This window comes from Mus caroli, chromosome 3 (genome assembly GCF_900094665.2).
Source record: "Mus caroli chromosome 3, CAROLI_EIJ_v1.1, whole genome shotgun sequence".
NCBI lineage: Eukaryota > Metazoa > Chordata > Mammalia > Rodentia > Muridae > Mus > Mus caroli.
The window spans coordinates 110,867,862-110,882,523 of record NC_034572.1 but is presented as its reverse complement, the minus strand read 5'-3'; the positions used below and the strand labels follow the sequence as shown (position 1 = coordinate 110,882,523).

General features: G+C 39.2%; 1 pseudogene; it reads right to left on the bottom strand.

Moving 5' to 3' along the window:
• Positions 1–7,888: 7,888 nt before the first annotated feature.
• On the bottom strand, positions 7,889–14,361 carry LOC115030643 (annotated as a pseudogene).
• Between the last annotated feature and the right edge of the window lie 301 nt (positions 14,362–14,662).

The window sequence follows — 14,662 nt, the reverse complement described above, 5'->3', positions numbered from 1 at the left end:
TAAACATTAGCTTTTACAAACATATATATATATATATATATATATGTTTGTAAAAATGTAAAAATATGTTTGACAGCTTGTTCAATATTTTTCCATATTGTATCTACATCCACAATAGCACCTACCTATGTCATTGTTATACAGCTGCTTATTTGCATATTGGTATCTTTATCATATATATATATATATATATATATATATATATATATATATATATATATGATGATCTGTCTCCTACTCCCAGCTTCCAGTAGCATTACTCCATCTCTCAAGGGAATAAAAAAGCTAAGAAATGCCTACAGTCATAAGCCAGAAATCAAGTCCACAGAAGGACTGAAATATAATCACTATATAGAAAATGTTTCCCTTCCATGTACCTTAGAGAAAATTTTGAACACATTCACTTAAACTTCAGAGTAAAGTCCTACCACTTCACATAGCATTCATCATCATCATCAACAACAACAACAACAACAAAGAATTGTCTTTTTAACAAAATATCAAAACACACACTGGAACAACACAAGAAAAACACAGCATGTATCATAACCAAATTTTGAATGTCATGCAGATTATTTTGATTATCACATAAGGAATTTTAAATGACTCTGATTACTATGCTAAGCACTCTACTCATAAAAAGCAAACAGTCTTTGAGAACAGATGGGCAGTGTTGGACCTAGGTTAGGATGCTGTAGCACTACAGTAGTGCAGTCTGCTAGCAAGTGGTTCTCAGACAACATTGCTATGCAGTAGACTGAAAAAGTGTTCAGAGATTAAGGTAAAAGAGTAGATGACAGGAGAACTTTGGATTCAAAAGCAGCCTGGACTATGTGGCAAGACTACCTCAGACCACAACTGCAAACCACAAACAGAAGAAGAAAGAGAAAATATGAACTAAGAAAGAATTAAAAGCAACTGCTGGAGATGTTGTCTAAAACAGCAACAGAAATAAAAAATGCTTCTCATGGATTCACCACCTCGTAAAGTTCAGGCGAAGAAAACATCAGGATGCTTAAGCCAGTGTCAGCAGAGTCCCCACATTGAAATGCAAAGACAAAATCAGATAAAACAATGACAAAAATGGTCAGCCTTTCAATGTAGTCCTGGGAAAACTGGATATACATAAAAAGGACCCTGAAACTAGATCTCTGTTACTCACCCAACTGAGAAATCAACTCAGAGTAGATTGGGCATCTTCATATAAGATCTGAGACTTGAAACAGATAGAGGGAAACATTGCAAGATCTCTACGTAGGTAGAAACCCGGAATAGGACTCTATGAGCTCAGGATATAATATAAAGTGCTGACAGATAATATTGCACCAAATTAAAAAGCTTCAGCACAGCAAAGGAAATTAATGGAGAGGGAACTTACAGAATGGGAGAAAAGTCATTGTTAGATAGACTTCTAAGAGGAGAGTAGTATGCAGTTATATAAAGAACTCAATAAAAGAGCAAATAATGCAATCAATAAATGGGCAGTGGAAATGTGCAGAATCTTATAAATGAAGAAGTACAAGTGACTCATACATAAAAGATGTTTGCTGTCCTCAACCATAGAGGAAAATAAATCAAAACTATATTAAAATCCCGTCTCACCCTTGTCAGATTGGCTATCATCAAGTAAACAGACAACAGCAAATACTGGAAAGGATGGAGAAGAGAGACTCACTACCGGTGGGAACGTAAATGAGACTTCTCTACAGTTTATACATAAAACTTCCATTGAATCGAGTGAAGCCATTTCTATTATTGTGCCCCAAAGAATTCAAAGCAGCATATAGTGGAGATGTCTGCATACCAGTGATTATTGCGGTACTATTCACAATAGACAAGTTATAGAATTGGACTAGGTACACAGCAAGAGAACAATGGATAATGAAAATTCTGTATATATACATGTCATTTTACTCAGTCAAAAAAAGAAGTTGCAGAAAGGCGGATGTATATGATATTATTACATTTAAGTGAAATAAGCTCACCCCACAAAAGTTAAGTATCACATGTATCCCCCCTTTGAGGTAAAAGCTAGAAAACAAGTGGGGCGGGACATCAAGCTAAAAAGGTAAGGAGAGATCCAGAACGAGAAAATAGGGGAGTAGGTAAAAAGGATAAAAGTGAGAGAGGCTGGTGCTGTAACAATGCGTTACAGTGAATATGATCAAACCGCATTACATGCATGTATGGAAATGTCTCGGTGAAACCTGCACTCTGTGCAGTTGATATGTGTTAAGAATGGGCAGGAACACCCCAGAACCATAGACACTTTCAGTAAATGTAACAAGTAAGTAATTTGCATTTTCACAGAAGTATGGAGGTGAGGGAGGGAAGGAATCAAACATGTAAGGAATGAGTAGAAAATAACATTCCAAAATTAGTGGAAGGCAACAAACCACAAATCCAGAAAACTACAAGAACTTGAAGCAGGATAAATGCCAAAGCAATAAACAAATGTAGAAATGTTCTCCCTAGACGTGTCATTTTCAAGCTATATACACACCAAAGACACCAAAAATGAAGAAACATGAAAGGGGTCAATGGTTTCCTTGCAGAGGAATGAGAATAAAAACTACATCTGTAGTCTGGAGCCCTGCATGCCTCCACCGCCCTATGAAAATGACTGTTTTGTTCAAATAAGGGTGTGGGTTACTGTGGGTACACAGTGCCAGTGCATTTTCACAGCACAGCTTCTGTGGAGTAAAGATCAGTTTCTTACTAAACATGGCGACCTATAACACCTGACAATCACTCTTCTGGGTATTTAAGCAACTTATTTGAAAATTCACATCTACACAAAATCTTGTGGATATTTCTATACGTAGTAACTGGATTCCTTCTTTTAAATCGACAGAAAGCATAAGAAGAAAAGTAGTTGGTCGCTGTGGAAGAAAGGGGGAGGACCTAGGGAGGAATTACAAAGGTGAGGCATGAAACTATTCCTGACACTGCCACCATGGATATGTGAGAACACTCTTAAAGACACACAAGATTTCATTGAACAAAGAGTGAATGTAAATGTCAGGAATTGTTTCAAAGGATAGAGCCACAGGATGAAATACAAAATATAACCAAGCAATCAAACTGAACTCCAAAGGATGGAACCACCCCAATGAAAGAAGTGGGAAGTTGCTGGTCACTGCATCTTTAGAAATGAGTCTGTAAGACTTATGACTAAAGAAAAAGTATTTAAGCAATATGCCCTAGGTGTTAAATTTGTTTCATGTGAGGGTATTAGTCATCATATCTGATATAGCCATGCATGCATGATGAAAATGAACAATTCAGCAAGTTTATGCTGGCACCCATTTTCCTCACTGCTGGAACAAGTAGTTAGGAAAAAGTAGGACGACACCAGGTAATTTTTGCAAGGGTGGATTAGAGTGGAAGACAGCACTATTTACGTTACCAAAACATAGACCAGATGACATGGAGAAATATTTATGCACATGCATAAATACAGAAATTATCATAAACAAATCATGATTCTATCTGCTGACAAGGCCCAGAAGCAACAGCAGCCAACAGCAGCAAGCACACTTGCCTACTTGATGCCATTCTAACAAAATAAGAAAATCAGGTTAGAAAAACTAATAGGAAATACCTCTACCTCCACCTCTCTCTCTCTCTCTCTCTCTCTCTCTCTCTCTCTCTCTGACACTCACACACAGATAAGATACATCAAAGGGACACAGGAGTCGACCAAGAATTCCCCAATGGCCAAAGATGAGAATATTGGACCAATGATGCAATTTAAACAGTATTTTATTATAAGCTCAAGTATAAAATAAATATTCATAAGTTAATATAAATAGATGATTGACTGAATAAATAACTGAAAAGAAGAAGCAGTTATCCTCTGGAGTAGAACTCCAAATAAGTTATGTAGCATCTGTACTCCTTTTCCAAGGGACTGAAGATTAGCTTCTTTACTCACAAGACAGACACGGGGAGTTTGGGCCATATAGATTAGCTTGCTTTCAAATGACAACTATGAGGAAAAGGGAAACAGAAATGGGGATAGAGTGACTCAATGAACCACTTTACAATGGAGAAGCCTGATGTGAACCACCTCCAGCAGGTGATACGGGTTTATATGAATGTTAACGCCTCATGTTTATAGTATTCATTCCTCTTCCCCAAACAAGGTCTTCCAAGTATCCCAGGCTAGTCCTTGAACTTGTTTTTCTCCTGACTCAGCCTCTCCAGTAGCTGGGACTCCAGCATGTGCTGCCACACCTTAACAAATCATCTATAAGACGAGATGAAAATGGAAATTCACCTTTGGGGCTCATCTCCACCAAAATCATAGTAAGTTTTTAATCATGAGAAAAATGTCAAATTCCTAGGGAAGAGCTCATTGTTGACCATTACTCTTTAACTGCCAATGTCATTAAAAAATCATAATAATAATAATAAGGAAAACCTGAGAGACTGTACTGCTCGATCGAATATAAAACATGTCACAGATAAATATAATCCAGTACCCCCGAAACAAACTTGGAATGGAAAATGGACTGGGTTGAAACTAAGACAATTTCTACAAAGGATGATAATAGAGATGTGTTACTAACATTTCCCTAGTTTTAACAAATGTACAATACAAATCATGAGAAATGTATACACTATGAATATATATTTCTCCATCAACCCAAATCTCTCCTAAAATTAAAAGTTTTTAATTAATCAAACCATTACTGACATAATGATTTAAGCACAAGCATTCATTGATCTCTGCTTCCTGACTGTGGATACAATATGACCACCCAGCCTCTCTCTCCTGCTGCCCTACTTTCCCATGGGAAATGTATCTCCTTGAACTATAGGCCAGACTAAACCCTTTCTTCTTTAAATTAACTCTTTTCAGGTAGTCTGTTACAGCAAGTAACCAATGCAGGTCTCACCTGGTAATACTACTACAACGGCAATTAAATCTAAGCATCCTCTATAAAGAGGACAGCCAAGCCATAGAGTTCCACCCATTCTCCATACTTGCCCTTCTCACATACAAAATATATTCATTCCAACCAGTCACCCTCAAAATTTTAACTCTCTAGCACAACTCAACTAGTCTTTACTAGTCTCCTGTAAGTTAGATGAGGGTGATGGTCAAGGCTAAAATTCATCCTGAAACAAATCCCTCTTCAGATGTGAGCTTATGAATCCAAACCCAACCCGTGTTTCCAAAACAGCATGAAGGAGAATGATGGCTTAGTTACTTAAAGTTTCATTCCTATAGGAGACATCATGACCAAGGCAACTTATAAAAGAAAGTTTTTAATGCAAGGCTTGCTTATAGTTTCAGAGGGTTAGTCCATGATCAACATAGCATGGAAGGTGGTGGCAGGCAGGCATGGTGCTAGAGCATTAGCTAAGAGCTTATAACTGACACATGAGCAGGATGTAGACAAAAAGGGGACTAGCTAGAAATGACATGTGCTTTTGAAACCATGAATTGTACCCCCAGTGACTCACCTCCTTCAACAAGACTGCACCTCCTAATCCTTCCCAAAAAGTTCCACTAGCTGCAGACCAAGCAGGCAAACATTTAGGCCTAGGGGAATCATTGTCATTCAAACCATCACAGATGGCATTAGAAGAAAAAGAAGACCAAGGAGAACAAGGAGGAGGAGGAGGAGATAGAGAAAAGAAGAAAGTCTAAAGTCCAACACAAGAAACTATACTATGTACTAAAGTTGAGTAGTAATCTACTTTAACATCAAGCCCCAACTTCTGAGAATGTTGAAGCTAGAGTTGGGCCATTAACAAACTCAGTGCATGATTAACTCTTGTAGTTATACTATCAGGCCTGCAGCTCTTAGGATGAAAATGAATACTGGTAGCTCTAGACCTGGGGTCTCAGGATACACCCTGCCTCTCAACATGTGACAGCAATTCTACCCCAGTGTCATGTCTCCAGCTTCCTTTGAAAACCAAGTGGAGGTAGCTATCATATTGTGGTCCCTTTACACCTGTAGAATTTCCCCTATGGGTAAGAATTCCACTCTTGGTAGTAATATTTGTATTAATAGGAGTCTTATCAAGAGAAAGAACCAATAGGTGGATATTCATATGAAGCCCTCAGCTCAAGAAGGTTGGACTTCAGAGTAGCCAGTTTTATAATGATGTAAAATAGTATATACCATTTCAGTTTTTGAATTTTAATCATTTCCCTTGCTATAGAGATGTCGTAAGTTACTCTCTTGTTATTCTGGACAGTGGAAGCCAATCAGGACTCTCAGTCAGCCACATGATCACAGTGGGTTGCTAAACTACAACATTCAGTATGTTTATGCATAATAAATGATAATCAGGTCCTTTAAGTGAAATCCTGTCGTGAGTTCAGGAACACTTAGGTGAATACATATTTAAATAAGTATTTATTAAGAGAGTTAGCTCACATGACTATAGAGGCAAAGTCACAGGACAGACAACATACAAGCAATAAACCCTGGGCTACTTACTAATAGCATGGCTCAGTTCAAGTCCCAGAGTGTCAAATGAGTGAAATGACAATGTTGCTCTCAATCTGATGCAGAAGGCCAGTGAACTGAAGGGGCAAAAATCACAAAGGTCAAAGGCCAGAAAACCCAGAGCTTTGGCATTTGGGAGATGGGAAAAGAATGTCTTACCTCCTGGAAAGTCAAGGCAACTTCCTTTTGCCTTTTTGTTCTCTTGGACTCTAGGCCAATTGCATGGTGGTCTTTCACAATGAGAGGGACTCTTCCCCACTCAGCTGACTAACTCAACATGCAGACATATCCAAAAATAGTGCTCTACCAAACTTTTTGATATCCCATCATTGAATGAGGTTTATACCTAAATTAAGCATCACAACCATGAAAACTGTAAATATGATTGTGTAGTGTAAGACTCTTAAGGGTACTGCATATTTAATTATAAGAATATTTATTCACATTATAACTAATAATATGATGCCCCCCATTCCAGGAGACACATGGATCCCTGGGGTTCACTTACCAGACAGATTAACCTGCTAGGTGAGCTCTGGACAAGTGGGAGAAACTATCCAAAAAGACTTGGGGGCCAAATAGTACCTAATGAATGAAATTCAAAGTTGTCTTCTGGCCTCCACACACAAGCACACATCCTCACTCCTGGACACATGGACACATACCACACACACACACACACACACACACACACACGCAAACTGTGTGGCCTAAGTTCTTATATACTGACAACTCTTTCAAACATCAAAGTTACTATATGTCTACATGTAGACATTTGGAAATAATGGTGTGATTTTCTCTGCAGGCCATTCTACTTTACCATGTACATAATGGTTGTGGTAACTTGGCTAAAGGTGCCCAGATGAGGATAAAGCATAAAGAGAAAATACAAACATTTATTCCTGGGAAGGGGAGGTACACCAACTCGTCTGTGGGAAATTTGTTTTCAATGAGTCTTTCCCAAATAGCCTCAAGTTCCTACAGGGAACTATGGAAACAAACCATCTACCTCGGGCACCAAAGCAACTCAGTGGCAATTTCATTCTGTTACAATTGCATCTGTCTTTCCTGAATTATTCATTAATATTTCCTACATTTTCTATGCAATATATTTTTTAATTTTATATTTTTCAGGTTTGGCATTAACTATTAGTTACTTATTCTCATGTATATTTTGTGAATTTCCTTGATGTCATTTAAATTATTATGGACTGGGATGCATATAAACCAATAATGAATAAAATAATATAAACATAAAGATTAATTGATTCTTATTCAGAACCTCATTTGAAAGTGAATGGTTTTTTGGGTTTTTTTTCTTTTTTTTTTACATTTCACTTGTTTTCTTTAAAAGGGGTGAGTTGTGTACAGGGAATTAAATGCTTTATAGACAAGAAAAATGCACTAGAACCAACTTATTCATCTTCGTCATCATCATCTTCGTCTTCCTCTTCTTCCTCCTCTTCCTCATCCTCTTTATCCTCATCATCTTCCTCTTACTTGTTTTTCTTGCTCTTTTCAGCCTTGACCACCCCTCTTTTTGGCTGCATCAGGTTTTCCTTTAGCTCTGAAGGCAGCGATATCCTTCTCGTACTTCTCCTTCACTTTGGCGGCCTTCTTCTCATAGGGCTGTTTGTCATTCTCTGCAGTATTGTTTCACATCTCTCCTAGTTTCTTTGCAACATCACCAATGGATAAACCATGATGCTCACCTTTGATTTTGGAATTCAGAACAAGAAGAAGGCCGAATGAGAACTCTTGGGTGTACTGGGGTCCTTGAACTTCTGTTTGGTCTCCCCTTTGGGGAGGGGATGTAGGTTTTTCATTTCTCTTTCATAACGAGCCTTGTCAGCCTTTGCCATATCTTCCAGTTTCCCCTTTCCTTTAGCAAACATGGTCTTCCACCTCTCTGAGCACTTCTTGGAGAACTCTGAGAAGTTGACAGAAGCATCTGGGTGCTTTTTCTTATGCTCCTCCCAGCAGGTTTGCACAAAGCATGCATATGAGAACATTTTGCCTCTAGGCTTCTTAAGATCTCCTTTGCCTATGTTTAGTTGATTTTCCTCTTCTAGGAGGCACAGAGTCACCCAGTGCCTGTTGGGCGCTGTCTCTATGAAGCTCAACGTACTGCAGTAGCTGTGAATGATTTAAATTTATAGAAACTTTTCACTCTGTTCAAATGACTCAAGAATAAAATCTAGTCCTAGTTATTTCTGGCATCAACACCTCTGTTCCTCCTCCCAACAGTCCACAGGTTCAAAAGAGCATTTATCATGAAGTGGACTTAATTCTAGTCTTGGGAGGTAATGAGCCACTATGTGCTGAGAGCTTCCATGTTGCTTCCATTCCCTCTACTCCTTCAATAGTTAACGAAAGAAACTTGAAAGGCAGAGTACACAGACTCTAATGTCTGGTGTATTCTAAACACTTGGGAAATATTTGTTTGGTAAATAAACTGCTCATGATTGAATTAATCAACCCCTGAATATTACCTCCCTTGATGAACATGGCACACTGTGGTAGGCGGTAGTATTTGCTGATAACACTTCTTCTCTTCTGTTAATAGGCTAAAAGGATCTGTGGAAATCTTTTAGATTGCTACCACCGTTAGCAATCTTAAGTCCTGTCCCTAAATACTTGATCCTAAACACTAAGAAGTGATAAAATACCCTAGAAGTGCCCACTGAAGTTACTCTCCTGGAAACTGTACCAAACTCTCATGAACTACATGCCAGGGTCTCTACAGATTCCCTAGTTCCATCAATAAAACTATTGTGCCTACTGCACTGGTGCATAAAAAGCTGATTAACAGCCACTCCTTGCACAAATAAAAACTCACAATGGAGATATTTGTTTCTTGGTATCTTCCCACCATTTCAAATCCTGTACCTGATCCAGTTTGCTAAATATGTAGAAGTCGTCCATTCCCAAGGGCAGACAGATTACTGAAAGCAAACAAGTGAACACAGAGAACCAAGGATGTCAAGGCCGGTGTTACAGAGGGCAATCAAACCTGTGGGACAATATCATGTGCCAACAGCCCTGAGTTTAGATGCTTTGTAGAGCAGCCAGGCTCACAAGTAAAGCCAAGATCCCCGTTCAAGGGTGTCACCTCAGATTTTAGACCTTGGTATAATTTCAAGTCTTGTTAAAAACTCTGCTCTGAAAACTCCTACCAGATAGTCATCATTCTGAGGTGAGAACCACCAGAGGTCATTGAGCAGAAAAAGAATAAGATTTCACTTAAGCAAGATCAGTTTGTTTGCCCTGGATTCAGAAGAATAAGGGCAGACTGCCACTGACAGGAGCCATTTTAGGTATTCCAGTAGATAGTAATGGTGGTTTGGACTCTGATGGAATTTATGAAGGTGGTGATTAATAGTCAAATTCCAGATACATTTTAAAGAATTGGTATCACACATTTACAGCCCAGGGATCAACATAGCTATAGCATTTTAAACTGAGAAGTCAAAATAATTAAAAGGATGGATGTTAACTAAATGATAGCATTTGAGTTAAAGACTAGATTATGCTTTGGGAAGCAGGAATGTGAAGAGCCAATTAGACATTTAGGCAGAGATGGAAAAACCACCTGGAGATATAAACTAGAGTATTGTCAACTTATAGACAACTAACCTGAAAGAAATTCCTCTTAGAAAGAAGGTACATGAAAAAGAAAGAGAACTCACCCCTGAGGGAAAAAAATGTAAAAAAAAGCAGAAGTTAAAACAGTCCCTCCAATAATACAGACAAGGGCTAAACCACCCATATGTTACTCCCCGGAACTAAAACAAGTGTTTTAAGAAGAAAGGCAAACCTGCCAAGCACCCTTGATCTCCAAATAAGCTAAAACCTCCATTAGCCCACGCAGGCTAAAGCAGTCTCCCACTTTTTTTTTATGTTTTTTTATTTGGTATTTATTTCATTTACATATCCAATGCTATCCCAAAAGTCCCACACACGCTCCCCCACCCACTCCCACTTCTTGGCCCTGTCTTTCCCCTGTACTGAGGCATATAAAGTTTGCACGACCAATGGGCCTCTCTTTCCACTGACAGTCTCTCACTTTTATGGTCTCAAATTTGTGGAATGTCTCTAAAAAAAGAACTAAAATAATGACATGCTTTGAGATCAGGTGCCAATATCAAGTTCACATAGTGGAGTGAAAACTGTTCAAGTTTGAAGAGGCTAAGCCAGATTCATGACTCCCATGACTCTCCACTGCATCCCCCTTTCTCCCTGCCCCCACCCCCACCCCAGTGTGTTCTGTGGTCATGAAGGTTAGAAAAGTTCTCCCAAGTTGTCTTCTATCTTTCCATGGCTCAATATTTACCTCAAAGGAATCTCTGTCTCTCTACATGACCCATTTGGTTAAGTCAGTGCAAGCTACAACGGAATGCCCCCTTTGCCTCTGCCCACTGCTGCCCATTCATGAGGGGTGATCCGCACTGGACTGTAGGATTGCTCCAAGCTGGGTGTGTACTGTCAGCCTGTCAGATAGCTACAGTGCTGCCTTCCTGTAAAGTGGCTTAGCTTTTGTGTTTATTCTTTGAGGAATGTTCTCTCTGACATTTCTTTCTTGGAGCTCAAAGACCTTCCTGTGCTTCTGATATTATAACTCCCATACAAAGAATGACTATGTAATATCCTAGGTTATTTTGTAATACATGCAATTAAGAAACAATGAAGTCAATGAGATATCCAGAGAAATAGGTCTGCAAGCAAAAATAATCAAGCACCAAATTCAATCTTATCCCAGGCTCAGGTTGACCTACTTCCTTGGAGGCATTAGGAGAAATCCATCCAACTGGATTAGAAGTAAATTCAACCTAAAAAATTCCTGCTCATTTGATTAAAAATTAAATAAAACAAAAACAGCTGCAGAACTTGCTGGATTTAGTTTTAGGCATGATAAATCCAAGAGCTAAAAGAAAAGGGGAAAAGAGAGATTTTTTTTTTAAAGGAAGGGGAGAAAGAGAAGAGAAGGAGCATGGAGGAAGCATGGATGGGTTAGCTTTCTGGTTTCCCCACTCATGGTCAGGATCACGAGAAGATAAACTTCTTCTTGGCCTGCACCATACACCATATACACCTGAGCCAAAAGACACAACTGGGTCACTTAAACCAGTCACTAGTGAAATATGCATGTAATGGCCTTAGTATCTGAGTCATCTCAAATAGTAACAATAGGTGATTTTTCTTAGATAAAAACTAGGATATTGTTATTATAAGAAAAGATAATCTTACGACTCTGGAAATCAGTCTGGCGGTACCTCAGAAAATTGGACATAGTACTACTGGAGGTTCCAGCAATACCTCTCCTGGGCATATATCCAGAAGAAGTTCCAACCAGTAAGAAGGACACATGCACCACTATGTTCATAGAAGCCTTATTTATAATAGCCAGAAGCTGGAAAGAACCCAGATGTCCCTCAACAGAGGAATGGATTCAGAAAATGTGGTACGTTTACACAATGGAGTACTACTCAGCTATTAAAAAGAATGAAATTATGAAGTTCCTAGGCAAATGGATGGACCTGGAGGGCATCATCCTGAGTGAGGTAACCCAATCACAAAAGAATTCACATGATATGTACTCACTGATAAGTGGATATTAGCCTAGAAACTTAGAATACCCAAGATACAAGATACAATTTGCAAAACACATGAAACTCAAGAAGAATGAAGACCAAAGTGTGGACACTTTGCCCCTTCTTAGAATTGGGAGCAAAACACCCATGGAAGGAGTTACAGAGACAAAGTTTGGAGCTGAGATGAAAGGATGGACCATCTAGAGACTGCCATACCCAGTGATCCATCCCATAATCAGCCTCCAAACGCTAAAACCATTGCATATGCAGCAAGATTTTGCTGAAAGGACCCTGATATAGCTGTCTCTTGTGAGNCNATGCNGGGGCCTAGCAAACACAGAAGTGGATGCTCACAGTCAGCTATTGGATGGATCACAGGGCCCCCAATGGAGGAGCTAGAGAAAGTACCCAAGGAGCTAAAGTGATCTGCAACCCTATAGGTGGAACAACAATATGAACTAACCAGTACAACTAACCAGTACCCCTGGAGCTTATGTCTCTAGCTGCATATGTATCAGAAGATGGCCTAGTCAGACATCATTGGGAAGAGAGGCCCCTTGGTCTTGCAAACTTTATATGCCTCAGTACAGGGGGAACGCCATGGCCAAGAAGTAGGAGTGGGTGGGTAGGGGAATGTGGGAGAGGGTATGGGGGACTTTTGGGATAGCATTTGAAATGTAATTGAAGAAAATACCTAATTAAAAAATAAATTTAAAAATAGAAAAAAAAAAAGATAATCTTGACAGTGGAAGTTGACTCCACTTGGTGTACCATGTCTCAAGAAGTTTTCATAGTGCCTCCTATGAAAGACAATACCAGACTCCCCCCTCCCCCGACCCCACTCCCCAGAACTCCCAGGGACTAAGCCATCAACAAAGGAGTACCCATGGCTCCAGCTGTATATGTAGCAGAGGATGGCTTTGTCATGCATCAATGGAAGGAGAGGTCCTTGGTCCTATGAAGGCTCGGTACATGCCCCCATGTAGGGGAATCAAGAGCAGGGAGGTAGGAGTGGGTGGGTGGGTGTAGGAACACCCTCATAGAAGTAGGGGGAGAGAGGATGTGATAGGGTATTTCCAGGAGGGAGGGAAACTGGGAAAAGGGATAATATTTGAAATGTAAATAAAGAAAATATCCGAAGGAAAAAAAAAGACTAGTACTAGAATCGGAAAGGATGAAAGGACTTAGCATTATTGAGGGTCCAATTTTTACAATGTTATGTATTAGGCAGTACTATTCTTGCCATACAGATGTGAAAAGTGGGTCATGGAAATATTTGATAACTGGCAAGCAAACTTTGTGATAAATATGGTATGTAAATAAAATAAGTAAGAGCTAAAGCCAACATTAGAACCCAAGGCCTCCAACTCTCAATTCCAATTGTTCTCTCTCCTTGGTACTCTTGACCCTGAGATATTGTCATTAAATGAAGGTGATGAATGTATTATTAATTTAATGCAAATAACTCAGGCACGATAGGTGTTACAAATGAACTGGAGACAGCTGTATTTCTTGTGATATATGCTATAGTCTAAACTATACCTACAGGGAAGAGACTGGCCCAAAACAGCTTCCTCCACCCACTATTTCCCTCACATAAAATTAAAGATTAAACCCCTTTTGAAATCCAAGAAATTCATATGAGATAGTATCATGTTAGGATGTTTTTATATTTGATATCAGAAAAAGTGATTTTTTTTTTAGCCACTGTCTTAGTTATTTATTGTTGTGACAAAAATACCTGAAGGACTCATCCTAATGATGTTGGCTCCCAGTTTGAGGGATACAGTCCATCATGCTGGGGAAGGCACGGCGGAAGGAATGTGACATGGTTGGTCCCATTGCATCTGCAGTGAGGAAACAGAGTGAAATGAATGCTGGTGCTCAGGTCACTTTCTCTTTTATCCTCCCTCTGCAGGATGATGATGCTCATGTTCAAGGTGTGTCTTGTCTCCTCAGTTAACCTCTCTGAAAACACTGTCACAGACATACCCAGCCAGAGACATATCCACTAGTCAATTCTATATCCAGTCAAGGTAGCAATGGAAATTCTCCATCACTGGCACATTGGCTCATGTTACAATTATATCTATAAAGGATACAAAGTAAAATTGACAATCTAAAATTGAAAGGCAATCGGGGCTAGGGATGCAGTTCAGTGGCAAGGTACTTACCCAGTTGTCCAAGACCCATAAGTTCAATCTCCACACTTACCCAGTGTGTCCAAGAACCCCAAGTTCAATCTCCAACACTAGAAAATTATGAAAATAGTCATGCTGTATTTGGACCTCAGACATCTTTCCAGAAGCCTTTCTGGGAAGTATTAAGTGCAGATGTGCACGTAACCAGCAATGCCCTATTCAAGATACAAGTGATTCTTGCTTTGCTTCTCTCTGTAGGTGTTCCAAAAGCTCGCAATCTCCTTTGGTGTTCTGAACTTCTTCTCAGCATTAAATAATCCCCATGGTAACTAGAGCTAGCAAGAACACCTGAGATCTCATTAAGCAATCAGCCATTTAAATGAAGTTTTAATTTGCCTTTGTCTCCCTTTTGTTAGATAGTCGATAATTATCAGTGTTTATATTTCTTCAGGATTTG